General features: G+C 37.9%; 1 protein-coding gene across 39 annotated transcripts in view; it reads left to right on the top strand.

Moving 5' to 3' along the window:
- The first annotated feature begins 237 nt into the window (after positions 1–237).
- Positions 238–19,159, top strand: part of ATF7IP2 (activating transcription factor 7 interacting protein 2) — a 69,980-nt gene continuing 51,058 nt past the window's right edge. For 3 of the 39 annotated variants that reach the window (XM_081559265.1, XM_081559248.1, XM_081559238.1), the window contains exons 1-3: positions 238–318; positions 1,417–1,563; positions 1,660–1,763. The gene's annotated coding sequence lies outside the window, so the exon portion shown is untranslated. Of the gene's footprint in view, positions 623–863; positions 983–1,416; positions 1,564–1,647; positions 1,764–17,920; positions 18,038–19,159 lie in introns of all 39 variants that reach the window. The other 36 variants (XM_081559260.1, XM_081559243.1, XM_081559233.1 and 33 more) reach the window with 19 other exon arrangements.

The following is a 19,159-nucleotide window of genomic DNA, read 5'->3' as shown; positions in this document are numbered from 1 at the left end:
CCTGGCTTAGGAGCCTAGTCACGCGACTCGCGGGTGACCGACCCAACACGCAGACAGAAAGTCGTGCGCCTGGAGGAGAACTCTCAGCACCCCTCAGCCGACTTCCACTTCCCTGCCCCCTCCAGCCGGTCGCTTCTGATTGGCTGGGCTGCCGCAAGTGCGCTCTGCCATTGGCCGGAAGTCCGTCGGAGGTGGGCACAGAGAGACTTATCTCAGCCGGTTCACAGGAAGAGCTTCATTGTGCTCGGCGGTTGCAGTGTCCGGAGGTAGAGCTTGAAGTGCAAAGGCAGAGAAGCAGCCAGCGCGGCACCGCTCTAGGTACGTTGGAACCGGGCGAGAGCCCCGCGCGAGCAGCGGTTGGCCGGGACGGCAGTTTCTTTGGCGCCGCGTGCCTCCCTGAGGGCCGGTCCCCGGAAGCCTTGGAGCGCCGCGCGAGCCTGGCGGTTGTGGCGGGGTTGACTCCAAGGCTTCTATGGAGTCGCTGGGGTGCCGACCTGGCTGGGAAGACGCCGGCGAAGGGCGAAAAGACGTATCTCCTCCCGCTGTCGGAGCGGGCGGCGAGCGAAGCGGGAGTGGCGGGCGGCGGCGTGTGCAAGTCCCCTCAGGGTTTGGTACTTGGCGAGTAAGTACAAGGTTGGGGCCCGACGGGACTACTTTTAGAAACTGACGGAGAAAGTGTAGTCCCCCGCTCCATCTTTGGGATTCCGTTGCCACATTTCCAGGAGTTGTTTTAGTTATAATTATCTGAAGAAACCAGGGGCCAGAAGTTGTGTTCTTGTCCTGGCGGCGTGGAGGCTTTCCTTGATGTATGTTGTTCGAAGGCACCAGAACATTTGATGCCCAAATGCCTTTTTAAATTAAAGCACCTGGAGCACAAGCGTGTGACGTACACCTGTGGAGCTCATCCGTGTAGGGATGCTGTGATTGAAGGATGAAAACCGTGTACCAGCAGGTGTGGTTCTTTAACACAGTTTATTTTTGAGTAAGTTAAAAAAAAAAAAAAAGACCATATCCTGCTTCTCGCCCCCCCCCACCTACTTTCTCCAAACGCCCCTCCCCCACCTACTTTCTCCTTTTTTGCGAAGTTCAAGAATGTGTTCTGTACAGAGGAAGCAGTTATTTTGCTTTTTCTCTCTAAAACCTCACTGTGCTTGGAAAACTGACTTCTATGTTGAAAATGAAATTTCCAACATTGTAAGCCAGCACGTGTTGTTCTTTTGTGAAGGGCTAATATTCATTGCTCTAAAGACTTATGTATGGTCAAGACCTAGGAAAAGATGATCGTACTGAATAATTCATTAGAAACAAAATGTTAAAAAGTAGGAGAATTATGTGAAATCCAGTTAAGCGGGCTATTATGCTAGATTGGGATTTAATACTCTTTTCATGATTATTTTGTCATATATTTACTTATAGCCAGTAAAATGATCGGCGACATAAGTATTTGCCAAACAAATGGGGAAGAACATTCAAGATAATTTGTATCACAGGAAAGCTATTGAAAAAACAAAAATGAAGCGTCTGGCTTGAAGGACTAATTACACTGAATTCAGCTCTTATGAAGTATGTCTTAGTTTATTCATCTTTCGATACATTTTTGGAAATGTTGAGTCTGACCATAATCAAATTAATCTACTTAACTCTCAGTCTTATCTACAGATTTTTACAGACTACATCCTAAGATTGACTTCTGCCTCAACAGAAATGCATGAACAATGTGTTATTGGAAATGATTTGCATCCTTTAAGAACTGGTATATCTAGGTACATCTTGAATTTTCTGCTCTGCTTTCCTTATTGACTCTTGTACTTCACCTCAGCCTTCAATTCTACTATATTTTCTTGGTACATAGTATCTTGAATTCTGGTCTGAAAATATTGCATGATCCCTGCATTGTTGCCTGTGCATATCATGTAGTTCTGTTACAGTGGATGTGTACAGATGTATTTCATTTGATGTAATCAAATTTTAAATAACATAGTTGTTAAAAATAAAAATAAACTTTGATTTTAAATGCACAAGAGTATTCTTAAGTTGAATGAGATTATTACATATAAAATACAAATAACCATATTCTGTCTTATTCTGTCTCATATCTTTACTTCATTTAAATACTTATTCCATTCTCTGAGGCTTAATTAAACCTCAACCCATACCTTTCAAATGCATTACCATAGACTCAGGTAACTTTGTATCCCTTGCTTCACCAATCTTAAGTAGGACAGAAAGCTTGTAGTCAGGCCATATCTAGAGGGAAGTAACCATAACTCTGTCAATTGGGTAGATAATTGAATATAATGTGAATTTTTGAACTTATTAAATTTCTAGGGGTATAAGCGGTGTGTGTGTATAGATAACTAAGTTATGTAGCGGTATTATATGTATCTATTAAATGTGGTACCATTAGTATATGTTTGAGGTTCTATGATATATAGTGCTGCCTATGGTATAGTTACTGCAACAGTTACTGAGGTCTGTTCTGGTCCTCTTCATTAAGGAAAAAGTAGCAGCATTAAATAAAGCTTCTACATGAAAAGCATCTTGCTGAGAATTTAAAAATAATACACATCTCAGCCCACAAAGATCATGACTAAAATATATATTTCTAATGGGAAATTCGGATGAGGAAGTAGTTCTCTTAGGGAAAGATGTTTGCTGAAGAAATGGTCTTTAACCTTGACCTTAAAGTGAGTGAAGAAAAGGGAGAATGTTGGTATATGGCAGTTTTGATGAGTTTGAAAAAAGTTAAGGCTTAATTTGTAGGAAATTTGGAGATAAAATTTGATAGCTTTAGGAAAAAGGAAATACAAAAAAGATAATGCAGTCATGATTCTCTGGTTATTTGCTTGTAACAACTCAAGTATTGGTTTAATTACGTGATCAAAAGGTGTATAGGTATAGAAAAGAGCTAAATTCTCATCTGTGTAAGTATAGGACCATGATAGTGGCTAAAATTTGTAACTCAGGAAATATGAGTGAGCATATTTTAAAATACTGAGATTAATTTAAAAAAAAAGTTATATTAGTTAAAAGTGATTGCCATAGGCAGTGAGTGTTGACAACCAGCTGTTTCATTGTGAACATTTTATACTGCTTAATTGTATGCTATTACATTGAAAAAGAAAATTTTTAAGTGAAAGCAAAATTCTCCTAGCACTTAGATGTTAGTGCTGCTGGTCCATGGACCACAGTTAGAGTAGTAATAGTATTCATGCTCATTGTAAGACCTGACACAAGTTGGTCATGTTTTGTCATTTTCTTGATCACTATATATCCCTTAACAGTAACTTTGTCACATCATAGTATCTGATTTTTACTTGTGATAGGAGATTTCTTTGAGTCTTAAGATCCTTGGTATAAATACTGGCTCCTGGATTGTGTGTGTTTTTAAACTTTTTTTAAAGTTATACAACCTAGCTTAGATTCATTTTGATAATTTAAATGTAAAATATAACAATTGTGCTTTATTTAGTATTGATAATATATTAAGGTAGTATTTCAACAGGAAGCAACCCGAGTGAGAGATATTTTGTAATGAAGAAAACCAGTCCACCACCAGAAGTACAGAAAATAAATGCAATCATGATGTACCCATAGCTTTAAACTTTATAAGGGGGAGGAGAGATTGATTTAATAGAAAGAAACAGACAAATTGACAACAGTAGTAGACCACTCTGAAAACACTCTTAATAGCTGGAAAAATATGGACAACACAGCTAAGAAATTTGAACTGGTTGACGTCGACATAGAATAACACTGTACCCAGCAATGTTGGAATACATGTTCTACTCAAATACACGTGGACCTTTTGGAAAACTTGGCCATGGAAATAGCCTCAACAAATATTACAGGATTGAAATTATTCAGAAGATTCTCTAATTACAGTGGAATTAAATTAAGCTAAACTTCAACAACAAAAATGCAACTTGGAAATCTACAATTGCCTGGAAATTAATGTATTTCTAAATAATGGACAGATCATTATTTGCCTCCACAGAAGGAATTACAATGGAAATTAGAAAGTATTTCAAACCAAATGAGAATCGAGGTTTTATCAGAATTTATGAGACTCAACTAAGGTAGAGCTTAGGAAATTTTGTAGCTTTAAATGCAAAAGAATGAAAAGGAAATGTGACTGAAAGTTAACGATCTGAATTTTCATCTTGATCTAGAAGAAAATCAGGCCTGAAGAAAATTGAATCATTGGACATCCCTGGTGGTCCAGTGGTTTGGAATCCTCCTGCCAATGCAGAGTACACAGGTTCAATCCCTGGTCCAGAAGATTCCACATGCCATGAGGCAACCAGGCCCATGCACCAGAACTACTGAGCCTGCCCTCTGGATCCCATGATCTACAACTACTGAGCATACTTGCCACAGATTCTGAAACCCGTGAGCCCTTAGAGCCTGTTCTCCACAAGAGAACCCGCCACAACTAGAGAAAGCCTACCATGCACCAACAAAAGACTCAGACCAGCAAAAAGGAAAACTTGAATCATGAAACTAACAGGAAATGATGAAATGTTTGGAACGCTACATGTAATAGAAAACTAGAAGTCAATGCTGTGAGAGTATTGATTAAATGGATAAAACTCTAGTAAGAGTGACCAAGAAAAGGAGAAAAAACATCCCTATATCAAGAATAAAAAGAGACATCACTACAGATCTTGATTACATTACAAGTGTAATTGGAAGATATTATGAAGAACCTTTGTACAATTCTTCTGTGTCTTCTTGCCACCTCTTCTTAATATCTTCTGCTTCTGTTAGGTCCATACCATTTCTGTCCCTTATCGAGCCATCTTGGCATGAAATGTTCCCTTGCTATCTCTAATTTTCTTGAAGAGATCTCTAGTTTTTCCCAATCTGTTGTTTTCCTCTATTTCTTTGCACTGATCACTGAGGAAGGCTTTCTTATCTCCCCTTGCTATTCTTTGGAACGCTGCATTCAGATGGGAATATCTTTCCTTTTCTCCTTTGCTTTTTGCTTCTCTTCTTTTCCCAGCTATTTCTAAGGCCTCCTCGGACAGCCATTTTGCTTTTTTGCATTTCTTTTCCATGGGGATGGTCTTGATCCCTGTCTCCTGTACAATGTCACGAACCTCTGTCCATAGTTCATCAGGCACTCTGTCAATCAGATCTAGTACCTTAAATCTATTTGTCACTTCCACTGTATAATCATAAGGGATTTGATTTAGGTCATACCTGAATGATATAGTGGTTTTCCCTACTTTCTTCAATTTAAGTCTGAATTTGGCAATAAGGAGTTCATGATCTGAGCCACAGTCAGCTCCCGGTCTTGTTTTTGCTGACTGTATACAGCTTCTCCATCTTTGGCTGCAAAGAATATAATCAATCCGATTTCGGTGTTGACCATCTGGTGATGTCCATGTGTATAGTCTTCTCGTGTTGTTGGAAGAGGGTGTTTGTCATGACCAGTGCGTTCTCTTGGCAAAACTCTATTAGCCTTTGCCCTGCTTCATTCTGTACTTCGAGGCCAAATTTGCCTGTTACTCCAGGTGTTTCCTGACTTGCTACTTTTGCATTCCAGTCCCCTATAATGAAAACGGCATCTTTTTTGGGTGTTAGTTCTAGAAGGTCTTGTAGGTCTTCATAGAACCGTTGAAGTTCAGCTTCTTTAGCGTTACTGGTCGGGGCATAGCCTTGGATTACCGTGATATTGCATGGTTTGCCTTGGAAACAAACAGAGATCATCCTGTTGTTTTTGAGATTGCATCCAAGTACTGCATTTCAGACTCTTTTGTTGACCATGATGGCTACTCCATTTCTTCTAAGGGATTCCTGCCCACAGTAGTAGATATAATGGTCATCTGAGTTAAATTCATCCATCCCAGTCCATCTTAGTTCGCTGATTCCTAGAATGTCGACGTTCACTCTTGCCATCTCCTGTTTGACCACTTCCATTTTGCCTTGATTCATGGACCTAACATTCCAGGTTCCTATGCAATATTGCTCTTTACAGCATCGGACTTTGCTTCTATCACCAGTGACATCCACAGCTGGGTATTGTTTTTGCTTTGGCTTCATCCCATCATTCTTTCTGGAGTTATTTCTCCACTGATCTCCAGTAGCATATTGGGCACCTACCAACCTAGGGAGTTCATCTTTCAGTGTCCTATCTTTTCGCCTTTTCATACTGTTCATGGGGTTCTCAGGCAAGAATACTGTAGTGGTTTGCCATGCCCTTCTCCAGTGGACCACATTCTGTCAGACCTCTCCACCATGACCCATCTGTCTTGAGTGGCCCCACACGGCATGGCTTAGTTCATTGAGTTAGACAAGGCTGTGGTCCGTGTGATCAGATTAGGTAGTTTTCTGTAGTTATAGTTTCAGTGTGTCTGCCCTCTGATACCCTCTCACAACACCTACCGTCTTACTTGGGTTTCTCTTACCTTGGATGTGGGATATCTCTTCATGGCTGCTCCAGCAAAGTGCAGCCGTTGCTCCTTACCTTGGACAAGGCGTATCTACTCACGACGGTCCCTCCTGACCTTGAATGTGGAGTAACTCCTCTTGGCCCTCCTGTGCCCACGCAGCCGCTGCTCCTGGGACCTGGGGTAACTCCTCTCGGCCGCTGCCCCCAGCCTCCAGTGTGATCACTCACCTAGAGCCAGACATCCTGAAATGTGAAGTCAAGTGGGCCTTAGAAAGCATCACTATGAACAAGGCTAGTGGAGGTGATGGAATTCCAGTTGAGCTATTTCAAATCCTGAAAGATGATGCTGTGAAAGTGCTGCACTCGATATGCCAGCAAATCTGGAAAACGCAGCAGTGGCCACAGGACTGGAAAAGGTCAGTTTTCGTTCCAATCCCAAAGAAAGGCAATGCCAAAGAATGCTCAAACTACCGCACAATTGCACTCGTCTCCCACGCTAGTAAAGTAATGCTCAAAATTCTCCAAGCCAGGCTTCAGCAATACGTGAACCATGAACTTCCAGATGTTCAAGCTGGTTTTAGAAAAGGCAGAGGAACCAGAGATCAAATTGCCAACATCCACTGGATCATCGAAAGAGCATGAGAGTTCCAGAAAAACATCTATTTCTGCTTTATTGACTATGCCAAAGCCTTTGACTGTGTGGATCACAATAAACTGTGGAAGGTTCTGAAAGAGATGGGAATACCAGACCATCTGACCTGTCTCTTGAGAAACCTGTACTGCAGGTCAGGAAGCAACAGTTAGAACTGGACATGGAATGACAGACTGGTTCCAAATAGGAAAAGGAGTACGTCAAGGCTGTATATTGTCACCCTGCTTATTTAACTTCTATGCAGAGTACATCATGAGAAACGATGGGCTGGAAGAAGCACAAGCTGGAATCGAGATTGCTGGGAGAAATATCAATAACCTCAGATATGCAGATGACACCACCCTTATGGCAGAAAGTGAAGAAGAACTAAAGAGACTCTTGATGAAAGTGAAAGAGGGGAGTGAAAAAGTTGGCTTCAAGCTCAACATTCAGAAAACTAAGATCATGGCATCTGGTCCCATCACTTCATGGGAAATAGATGGGGAAACAGTGGAAACAGTGTCAGACTTTATTTTTTGGGCTCCAAAATCACTGCTGATGGTGACTGCAGCCATGAAAGTAAAAGACACTTGCTCCTTGGAAGGAAGGTTATGACCAACCTAGATAGCATATTTGAAAGCAGAGACATTACTTGGGCAACAAAAGTCCGTCTAGTCAAGGCTATGGTTTTTCCAGTGGTCACATATAGATGTGAGAGTTGGATGGTGAAGAAAGCTGAGCGCCGAAGAATTGATGCTTTTGAACTGTGGTGTTGGAGAAGATTCTTGAGAGTCCCTTAGACTGCAAGGAGATCCAACCAGTCCATCCTAAAGGAGATCAGTCCTGGGTATTCATTGGAAGGAGTGATGTTGAAGCTGAAACTCTAATACTTTGGCCACCTCATGTGAAGAGTTGACTCATTCGAAAGGACCCTAATGCTGGGAAGGATTGGGGGCAGCAGGAGAAGGGCACAACAAGAGGATGAGATGGTTGGATGGCATCACTGACTTGATGGACATGGGTTTGGGTAAACTCCGGGAGTTGGTGATGGACAGGGAGGCCTGGCGTGCTGCGATTCATGGAGTCACAAAGAGTTGGACACGACTGAGTGACTGAACTGAACTCACTGAACTGAACTGATGAAGAACCTTATGAACTAGGAATTCTGTTAAGTTTTGAAGTATTTTATGGAAAAAGAAAATTAACAGAGAAAGACAAAATATGGATGATCCTGTATTTTAAAATATTCACTCATAATTGAAAACCTTTATCACAAACTTAACTCCAAGCCCAGATGGCATTATGATGAATTATTTCTAAAATTTAAGGAAGGAGTAATACTACTTGCAAAGACAAACTCATCAGAATTAAAAAAAAAAAATGACAACAGTTTTTTATATGAAGCCTGAATAACCTTGATTTCAAAACCTGATAAAGAAAAGCTATGACTCATCTTTCTTGTAATATTGATACAAATCCTAAACAAAATGTTACCAAGTTGAATACAGGAACATGAAGAAATTTTTTTTAAAATGTACATATTATGACTGACAGATTTATTTCAGGAATAATCTAGGATTAATATTTTTAGAGCTCAACCAATATGATACAGATTAATTGGGAAAATGAGGTCATATGATCATCTAAACATATGAAAAGGATAAAATCAAAAATACATTAATGATAAAACCTTCTGGGAATGAAAGGATATTTTATATTTAATGGTGTTAGTGAAACCACATACCCTCTTCAGGATTGATGATGAGAGATGGATGCCCATTAACAGCATACCTATTCATAGCATACTGTAGGTTCTAACTAATACAGTAAGAAAATGAGGATTAGTACAAAAATAGGAAGTTCAAAAGAAGTTATTAGGTTTAATAAGTGAGTTTAATGAATTAGAGATAGCAATTATATTTCTCTATGGTATGAGGCCGAAAAAAATGAGATATAAAATGATGCCACATACAAAGCATTAAAAAATGAATACCTATGGCAGTAAAGGAATAGAGGAACAAAAGACATGAGACATGTAAAACAAAAAGTAAAATGGCAGCCATAAATCCAACTATATCAATATCAAGTGTGAATGGATTAGACTATTCAAATACCAGATTGTCAGACTGAATGAAACATGACATCCAAGTATATGCTATCTGTAGGAGACACACTTAGATTGAAAGATACAATTATGTTGAAAGTAAAAGGATTTTAGAAAGCCATGTGAATAGCAACCATAAGGAAACTAGAGTAGGTATACTAATTTAAGACAAAATAGTCTTTAAAGATTAGAGGCAAAAAGGGACATTTTATAATAAAAGTTGCCTTCTCGTAGGTAGTTAAAACAATGAGAAAAATATGCAACTAAGAATAGCACTAAAATAGGTGGAGTGAATACTGACAAGAATGGAGAAATAGAAAATTCAACAATAATGGTTAGAGACTAAAACACTTTCTAAGTAACAGATCAATTAGAAAAGATTTGAGTAACTCTATGAACCAACTAGACTGAAGAAGCATCTTTTGAACATTCAGCCAAATAAAAGCAGAATATATTCTCAAACGAACATAGAAAAATTTTCAGTGTAGATATTATGTTAGGCTTTAAAACTTCCAACACGTTTTAGAGGACTGAGATCACAACAAAGTATGTTCTCTGACCACAGTGGAATGAAATTAGAATTGAAAAAGCAGAAGAAATTTGAGAAATTCACAGCCATGAGGAAATTAAACAACACATTCCTAAATATTAATAACTAGTGGGTCAAAGAAGAAATCACAAGAGAAGTTAGAAAATACTTTGACGTTAAAAAAAGTGAAGACATTAAGCATTTTGGGTGCAAATAGTTTCACTTAGAAGGAAATTTGTAGTGATAAATGCCCATATTTAAAAAAAAAATAAGACTTCAATAAACTAACTTTTAACTTTAATACAAAAAGAAGAAACTAAACCTAAATAGAATGAAGAAAATAATAAGAATTAGAGTGGAAATTACTAATAAAATGGGGAGAAAAATGTAAAATTAAGGAAATTCCAAAAGTTTCCAAAAACATCAACAAAATTGACAAACCTTTACCTAGAGTGACCATGAAAAAGACTCAAATTACTAAAATATGGAATGAAAGGGTACATTACTACTGATCTTTTAGAAGTTAAAAAGATTGTAAGAGACTACTATAGAATGATTCATTTATATACCAATCGATTAATTGATGAATTGGACAAATTCTTAGCAAGACTCAAATGAACAAAACTGACGCAAGAAGAAATAGAAAACCTGAAAAGAGATTGAAGTAAAACAAAGAAAAACTCATTATCAGATGGTTTTACTGTTGAATTCTAACAAATGTTTAAACATACCAATTTTTAACAAATTTTTCTAACAAATAAAAGAGGAAGGCAGGCCAGTATTATCTCGATAACAAAATCAGAGTTACAAGAAAACTACAGCACAATATCTTTTATGAATATAGGTGCAAAGATTGTCAACAAAATGCTAGCAAGTTGAATCCAGCGATGTCATGACCATGTGAAATTTATACCAGGAAAGCATCTTTTTCTTTGGTGCACAGCCTTCATTGTCATGGTCGAACTCTCGCATCCATATATGACTACTGCAGAAACCATAGCTTTGACCATATGGATCTTTGTTGGCAAAGTGATGTCTCTACTTTTTAGTACGCTGTCTGGGTTTGTCATAGCTTTTCTTCCGAGGAGTAAGCATCTTCTAATTTTGTGGCTGCAGTCACCGTCAGCAGTGATTTTGGAGCCCAAGAAAAATCTGTCACTTTTTCCTCCATCTATTTGCCATGAAGTGATGGGACCGGATGCCATGATCTTAGTTTTTTGAATGTTGAGTTTTAAACCAGCTTTTTCGTTCTCCTCTTTTCATCTTCATCAAGAGCCTTTTTAGTTGCTGTTCACTTCCTGCCATTAGGATGGTATTACCTGCATATCTGAGGTTGTTGATGTTTCTCCTGGCAATCTTGATTTCAGCTTGTGATTTATCCAGCCTTGCATTTTGCATGATATACTCTGCATTTAAGTTAAATAAGCAGGGTGACAATATACAGCATTTTTGTACTCTTGCCAGTTTTGAGCTACTCTGTTGTTCCATGTCTGGTTCTAACTATTGCTTTTTGACTTGCAAACAGGTTTCTCAAGAGACAGGTAAGGTGGTCCGGTATTCCTATCTCTTAAAAAGTTTTCCACAGATTGTGATCCATACAGTCAAAAGCTTTAGAGTAGTCAGTGAAGCAGAATTAGATATTTTTCTGGAATCCTCTTGCTTTTTCTATGATCCAGCAGATGTTGGCAATTTGATCTCTGGTTCCTCTGCCTTTTCTAAATCCAGCTTGAACATCTGGGAGTTCTCGGTTCATGTACTGTTGAAGTCTAACTTGAAGGATTTTGAGCTTTATCTTACTATCATGTGAAATGAGCACAATTGTACTGTAGTTTGAATATTCTTTGGCATTGCCTTTCTTTAGGATTGGAATGAAAACTGACCTTTTCCAGCCCCGTGGCCATTGCTAAGTTTTCCAAATTTGTTGGCATATTGAGTGTAGCACTGTAACAGTATCATCTTTTAGGATTTGAAATAGCTCAGCGGGAATTCATCACTTCCCCTAACTTTGTTGGTAGTGATGCTTCCTAAGGCCCGCTTGACTTCATTCTCCAGGATGCCTGGCTGTAGATGAATGAACCCATCACCGTGGTTATCTGGGTCATTAAGACCTTTTTTGTATAGTTCTGTGTATTCTTGCCACTTCTTAATATCTTCTGTTTCTGTTAGTTCCTTGTCCTTTCTGTCCTTTATTGTGTCCATTTTTGCATGAAATATTCCCTTGCTATCTTCAGTTTTCTTGAAGAAATCTGTTCTTTCCCATTCTGTTTTCCTCTGTTTCTTTGCATTGATCACTTAGGAAGGCTTTCTTATCTCTCCTTGGTATTCTCTGGAACTCTGCATTCAGTTGAGTATATCTTTCCCTTTCTCCTTTACCTTTTGCTTCTCTTGTTTTTTCAACCATTTGTAAGGTCTCCTCAGATGACCATTTTGCCTTCTTGCATTTCTTTTTTTGGGGGGATGTTTTTGATCCCTGTCTCCTGTACCATGTTGTGAACCACTATCCATAGTTCTTCAGGCACTCTGTCTACCAGATTTAATTCTTTTAATCTATTCATCACCTCTGCTGCATAATCATAAGAGATTTGATTTATGTCATACCTGAATCATCTTAGTGGTTTTCCCTACTTTCTTCAATTTAAGCCTGAATTTTGCAATAAGGAGTTCATGATTTGAGCCACAAGCAGCTCCAGGTCTTTTGTGTTGACTGTAAGGAGCTTCTCCATCTTCAGCTACGAAGAATATAATCAGTGTGATTTCGGTATTGACCATCTGGTGATGTCCATGTGTAGAGTCGTCTCTTGTGTTGTTGGAAGAGGGGGTTTGCTCTGATCATTATGTTCTCTTGCAAAACTCTTAGCCTTTGCCCTGCTTCCTTTTGTACTCCCAAGGCCAAACTTGCCTGTTACTTCAGGTATCTCTTGACTTCCTGCTTTTTTGCATTTTAGTCCCTTATAAAAAGGACATCTATTTTTGGTGTTAGTTCTAGGTCTTGTAGGTATTCATAGAACTGTTCGACTTCAGTTTCTTTGGCAATAGTGGTTGGGGCATAGACTTGGATTACTGTTACATCAAATGGTTTGCCTTGGAAGTAAACTGAGATCATTCTGTTGTTTTTGAGATTGCACCCAAGAACTGCATTTTGGAGTCTTTTGTTGACTATGAGGGCTACTCCATTTTTTTCTAAGGGATTCTTGCCCACAGTAGTAGATGTAATAGTCATCTGAAATCAGTTTGCCCGTTCCTGTCCATTTTAGTTAACTCATTCCTAAGATGTTGACATTCACTCTTGCCATCTCCTGCTTAACCACATTTAATTTACCTTGATTCATGGACCTAACATTCTAGGTTCCTATTCAGTATTGTTGTTTACAGCATCAAACTTTACTTTTTACCACCCAGACATATCCACAACTGAGCATTTCTCCTTTGGCCCATTCTTTTCATTCTTTCTGGAGCTATTTCTCTGCTCTCTTCCAGTAGATACCTATTGACTTGTGGTGCTTATCTTCCCGTGTCATATCTTTTTGCCTTTTCATACTGTTCATGGTGTTTTCAAGGCAAGAATACTGAAGTGGTTTGCCATTCCCTTCTCCAGTGGACTGCATTTTGTCAGAACTCTCCACCATGACCCGTCCATCTTGGATGGCCCTGCACAGCATGGGTCATATCTTTATTAAGCATGTGTAAACCTATGGAAAGCATATGTAAACCTTAAAAAAATAGGACATTTTCATACTAAAATGACATGGAGATAACATTAAGAAAATGTAAAACATAACAGCAACAAGTTATAAAAATCCAAGGGCATAAAACCAAATGTAAAGTATTAATGTGTGATTAATTAATATGATAAATGCAAATTGGATTAAATTCTCCTATAAAAAGACAGATTCATTTGTTTAAAATATTCTCAATAAATTTTGTAAGCAACATCTAAAACAATTCGGTGGGATGGACAACAATATATTCAGCTGAATTACATCGTCAGATAAAATAGAACAAAAGAGGCAATTAGGTTATGTTTTTAAAGTTTAAAATTAACAGAATGTTTTCAAACAATTACAGGCATACCTTGCTTTATTGCACTTAATTGTTGCTTTAGAGATACTGTGTTTTCTACAAACTGAAGGGTTGTGGCATCCTTGCTTCGACCAACTCTGTGGGCACCATTTATCTAACAGCCTTTGTCCAATGGTGTCTGTCGTATTTTGGTAATTCTTATAATATTTCAAGCCTTTTCATTATTTTATTTGCTATGGTGATCTGTGATCATTGACCTTTGACATTCCTATTGGAATTGTTTTGGCATTTTTGGGGAGTAAAGTATTTTAACATTAAGGTATGTACATTGTTCTTTTAGTCTGTTGTACACTAAGCACGCGTACTAAGTCGCTTCAGTCATGTCTGACTCTTTGCAACCCTATGGACTGTAGCCTGCCAGCCTCCTTTGTCCAGGTGGCACTAGTGATAAAGAACATACTTGCCAATGCAGGATACGTAAGAGACTTGGGGTCAATCCTTGGGTTGGGAAGATCCCCTGAAGGAGGGCACAGCAACCCACTCCAGGCTTATTTGCAGCAAAGGATTCAAGCTGGTTGAAAAGTCAGCTTGGTAATATCAGTGTTCCCCAATTAGACTGAGTTATGGGCTTCCCAGGTGGCACTAGTGATAAAGAACCTGCCTGCCAATGCAGGAGACATCAGAGATGCAGATTCGATCCCTGGGTCAGGAAGATCCTCTGGAGAAGGGCATGGCAACACACTTCAGTATTCTTGCCTGGAGAATCCCATGGATAGAGGAGCCTGGCAGGTTGCAGTCCATAGTGCCACCCAGAGTTGAACATAACTGAAGCGACTTAGCACACATGCGTGCACGCATTGCTTTTTATGCTCCCAGTAATAAGTTTCATTCTCTCAACCTCTCTGCAACATGTAAGCCATTTCTTCACCTTGTGGGCAGTTACCAGTACAGATGAGCCTTGACAACATAGGGGTTAGAGCTACTGACCCTCCACACAGTCAGAAATCACTGTATAACTTTATAGTTGGTACTCCATATCCTCAGACTCAACCAACTGTGGATGAATCCAGTAGTACAGTAGTATATATTCAGTGCAAAAATCTGAGTATAAGTGAATCCACTTGTTTCAAACACATGTTGTCCAAGTGTCAGCTGGACTTCTCTGAGCCTTTTACAAGTTTTATTTGTACCCTTAAGCATTTTGATGTAGAGGTTTTCCTAAGTATCTAAAGTTTTATCGACTACAAGTTGCACACTGTTAAGATGAAGTATTTTTTTGTAAACTTGATGAGTAATTCACTGTGAAAAATCATACCAATTATATGTTCATTCTGAGTTTTGCATTCCTCTTATATTTTTATCATTGTGGTCATTGTGCAGCCTGTAGTGTAGCTCCATGTTCTCCAATAAATTAGATCAGAAAGCTTCTCTACCACCAGTAGGCCTCCCTATTTCACACATTACCATGGGGTAGGGAGGAAGTTCTCGAAGAAGAGAGATTACATTTTAGCATAAAAGGAAGTAATCGATAAATCTTTCTGTATTAAAATTAGGAGTAAAGAAAAACCACAGAATGAGAGAAAATACCCGTAAGTCATATAGCAAAGGGTTATTCATATATATAGTATATTCATAATTTATTGAGTTCTCCTGAAAAATAAGACAACCCAGTAGAAGAAAATGAGCAAGACATAACCGGGAGTTTTGCAGACAAGGAAACAGGTATAGCCAGTAAACATGAAAAAATACCAGTAATTAGTGAAATGCAAATTAAGACAGTGAGATACACATCTGTATCCAAGTAGATTGATAAAAATTAGGTCTAGCAATACCAGGGGCTCAAGAAGATGTGAATAACAGTTACTTGTACACATCTCCTGCAGGGATGTAAATTGGTACAACTACTTTGAAAAGTAAGTTGGCTCTCTTGAGAACTTGAAAATTTGTGCAACTTACTGCTACCCAACAAACCCACTCAAGAAATACTTACAGATACACACCTTGAAGAAAATATGTTCACAGCAGCATTGTTATTAAGAAAAACAAAAAAGATAAAAATGGAAATGACTCAAATATCCTTCATAGGTAACTGAAGAAACAAATTTTGTTTTACTGACCTGGTCCTTTATTATAATATCATGAAAATGTATGAAGATATAATCACGTGAGTGAAAAAACAAGTATTAGGAAACTATACTGAGCCACCAGGGACTTTAAGGAAACTATAGTTTGCTGAAAAACAAGTATAATCAAACTTCATTGTTTCGCACGACATTTGTAATGAAACTATAATTCACAAAAGGCAATAGATATATAAACTCAACAGTCAGGTTACAGATTACCTCAGGATGGGGAAGAGAGAAGGGGCACGGTATGGAAAACATAGATAAATGCAAGTTGCTAGTAGTATTTGGTTAAATGGTGGATGGATCAGAGATACTCAGTATCTTCAGAATGTTATTATACATCATAATATATATTACATGTGTGTTTTTTTTTTAATTTGTTTCTTTTTAACTGCACTTGGGTCTACACTGCTGTGTGCATTCTTTCTCTAGTTGCAGCAAGCATTGGCTTCTCATTGCATTGACTTCTCTTGTGGAACATGGGCTCTAGGTATGTGGGCTTCAGTAGCTGTGGTGCAGTCTCAATAGTTATGGCTCACTGGCTCTAGAGCACTGGCTTAGTAGTTGTGGCACAGAGGCTTATTTATTCCACAGCATGTGGGATCTTCTTGGTGTGCGTGCGTGCATGTTCAGTCATGTCAGACTCTTTGGGACCTTATAGACTCTAACCCACCAGGTTACTCTGTCCATGGGATTTTCCAGGCAAGAATACTAGGGTAGGTTGCCATTCCCTTCTCCAGGGTAACTTCCCAGTCCAGGATTGAACCTGTGTCTCCTGCATTGTCAGGTGGATTCTTTACCACTATACCACCAGGGAAACCATACATGTCTTTATGCATCAAATGTAGAAGCATATTTATCTCAAAGTTTTTTACAGCTTTTCGCTAGTTGGGGACTTTTCCAAAGGCCCTAAAAATGACCACAGCAGTGTGTTCCCTTAGTTGGTGTTTGTAAGGTTTACAAAAGTAAGATATTTTAACTGTAATCATAAAAACTGTTGTCTCTCATTTTAATTTCATCTTACCCTTGCTTCACCTAGCAAAAGAATTGCTTCAGGTATTTTGTGATTGGAGATATACTTAGTGTGTCTTTAATAGGATACATTTGTGGCTCACAGTCACTTTTGAGTGTATTCAGTTACTGCTGTCAGCTTTATTGTGATGGGAATGTGTTCTGTGGTGCCTGGCACCTGGAATATCTGAGTAGTGAAGGAGCTAAAAATTGTAATTTATGAAGCCAGAAGATAGGGAAAATTTTTTCTAATTATTTGATGTTTAAAATTTTAACTAGGGAATTTAGTTCTCATAGATTTCCCCTCAAAAGATAACTTTTATTAGAAATATATTCAATAACACATTCAAGTAGAGAAATTCATTATACATATTTTTCCTTTTGATAGAACTCTACCTTTCAAATAAAACAGATTTTTTTTTGGTTGTTTGTTTTTAAATGACACAGAGCTGTAGCATTATCAATAAGAATTTATATTTTTAGATGAAGTTGATTGTTGTATACATCCTGATTTTTGGTTTAAAATTAATCAGCCCAGAACAGATGGTCAAATTGTGGCATATTCAAGTGATAGACTACTGTACAGCAATGAGGAAGAATGATCTACAATTAAACAGAACATGCATGAATCTCAGAAACATAAGGAAGAGTGAAAGAAGCCAGACACTAAAAAGTGCTTGTTGTGTAATTTCATTTATATAAAATATAAAAAGTGGCTTAAATTCATCTATGCTGTTAGATTGCAGGCTAGTGATTACCCCTGGGAGAGGGGGAGCCAGTGACTAGAAGGAGAAGTATGAGGGGACTTCTGGGGGACTGAAATTATTGATTTTTTTATTCTTTTATTTCTTTAACTTTTTTGAAGAGTGGTTTTAGACTCACAGCAAAATTAAGAGGAAAATAATAGATTTCTCCTAGATCCCTTGCTCTATACATGTATAACCTCTGCCATTATGAATATCCCCTACCAGAGTGGTGTATTTGTTGTAACTGATGAACCTATGAATCTTTCTCTTTTTAATCTAGATTCTAGTTAAAGGGTTGTATTCAGTTTGTGAAAATTCTTTTAACTGTGTACACATGATATGTGCACCTTTCCTAGGTATTATGCTCAGTAAAAAAGTTTGGAAAAGAAAAAAAAAAACACACCCAAAATAAAAGAAGTAAAAATTGATCAACCTCGCTCTAGAAGAAACTTGGTTTCTCCATTTTCTCAATGGTGAATATTACAAAAACTGTATTCATAAAGAGGCAATCAAATATATAGTCAAATAGGGAAAGTAGAATTCTGTCTTGTATCAGGCCCTTAATGAAAGTGTGCTATTTTTCTGGATTTTCTGATTTTGAAGTATGCGTGACAGATTTTTGAAATTTGAATTTGTGGGGTTTTTTCTCCTTCTTTAAGTAAGATTCACTCAGCCTTCAGGTCTCAAAAAACCTGGAATTGTTCCTGATCAAATGATATATTGAATGAAAAGTATATATATAATCAATGAAAGCTTCAAGTAAGAAAATAGATAAGGATAAATCAAAAAATTATTCAGGTGACTTTGACTGGGTTTGTTGTTGTTGTTTAGTTGCTAAGTTGTGTCCAAGTCTCTGCAATCCCATGGACCTTACCCCGCCCCACTGGGTTATTTGTACCTTGAAAAGTCTTAGACTCTGTCTTTGAGTTTAGTAAGTGTGCTTTATAGTTTGTTAGGTAACTGGTCTACCATCTATTATATAGTTGTTTTATTTATATTTGCCTTGTGATTTGGCAGTTTTCTTCTAAACCATTTACCTATCTATGGTTTAGATTGGACTTAATGTGAATAATGAGAAATACAGATAAATACTGTTTTTCCCTGCTATGTAGTAGATTTTTATTTAACAGAAATAATTCAGGATTAAGAAAGTATTGAAACCTAACTTGCTTTTCTGATTTGAACTAGCATCATGTTGTGTATCTTAGTGCTCATTTCATACTGATAACTGTTGGGAATCAGCTCTCGCAGTACCATTAATTTGGAAATTGGAATATTAGGAAGGCTTTAATAAAGGTGCCACGTGATATAGAAAATGGAATAGCCCATATAAAACATTGTTTATCTGTTTTTATGAAAAAATGTTTCAAGTATGGCCTGCTTGGATTATTTAAATTAGAACTCAATGGTTATAGTAGTGAGGTGTCATAACAAAAAGTGGCCTGATAAATGATCAGACTTGGTATCAAATAAAGGCTTACTGGCAGTATAAATTTTGACTTTGTATAGTTAGTTATAGAACAATGTTTAATTATCAGTGACACAGATGAAAATGGATATAATTTTCAATAAAAATAATTATCTATATCTGGCAC

The sequence above is a fragment of the Giraffa tippelskirchi genome, chromosome 13 (assembly GCF_054371585.1).
Source record: "Giraffa tippelskirchi isolate mGirTip1 chromosome 13, T2T-mGirTip1v1.2.pri, whole genome shotgun sequence".
Taxonomy (NCBI): Eukaryota; Metazoa; Chordata; class Mammalia; order Artiodactyla; family Giraffidae; genus Giraffa; species Giraffa tippelskirchi.
Note: the sequence above shows the minus strand (reverse complement) of the source record. Positions and strands in the feature narration are given on the sequence as shown.